At 39.4% G+C, this 312-nt stretch overlaps 1 protein-coding gene across 1 annotated transcript in view; it reads right to left on the minus strand.

The window, feature by feature from the left end:
* The window catches only part of chd1 (chromodomain helicase DNA binding protein 1), a gene marked incomplete at its 3' end in the record, with an annotated part of 18,743 nt that overhangs the window by 7,185 nt on the left and 11,246 nt on the right, over nt 1-312 (minus strand).

The raw sequence follows: 312 nt of genomic DNA on the forward strand, positions 1-312 counted from the left end.
TTAGCAGCAGGCTAAACAGAGTGTAAAACAGAAAAACGAGTTAAGCTAGAGCTCAGTTGTGTTAAAGGACTGATGTCCTAGCAGGTAATGCGGAGGAAGAAGATGAGATCAGTGGAAGAGAGATGATCCGTACACATGCCGCATATGTTTTCTTTCACGACCTCATTTTGTGAAAGTGATCAAACACAATAGTATACTATTTATTTTTATTTTCAATATCATCTCTACAACCAGCTACATGATTTTAAAGGTGGCGATCAATGCAAAAAGGGAGCAGAAGCCAGGGTCGGATTAAAGGTTCAGTGTGTAACA

This window comes from Morone saxatilis, unplaced genomic scaffold, assembly GCF_004916995.1.
Source record: "Morone saxatilis isolate NCDOM2014 unplaced genomic scaffold, NCSU_SB_2.0 Contig21, whole genome shotgun sequence".
Taxonomy (NCBI): domain Eukaryota; kingdom Metazoa; phylum Chordata; class Actinopteri; family Moronidae; genus Morone; species Morone saxatilis.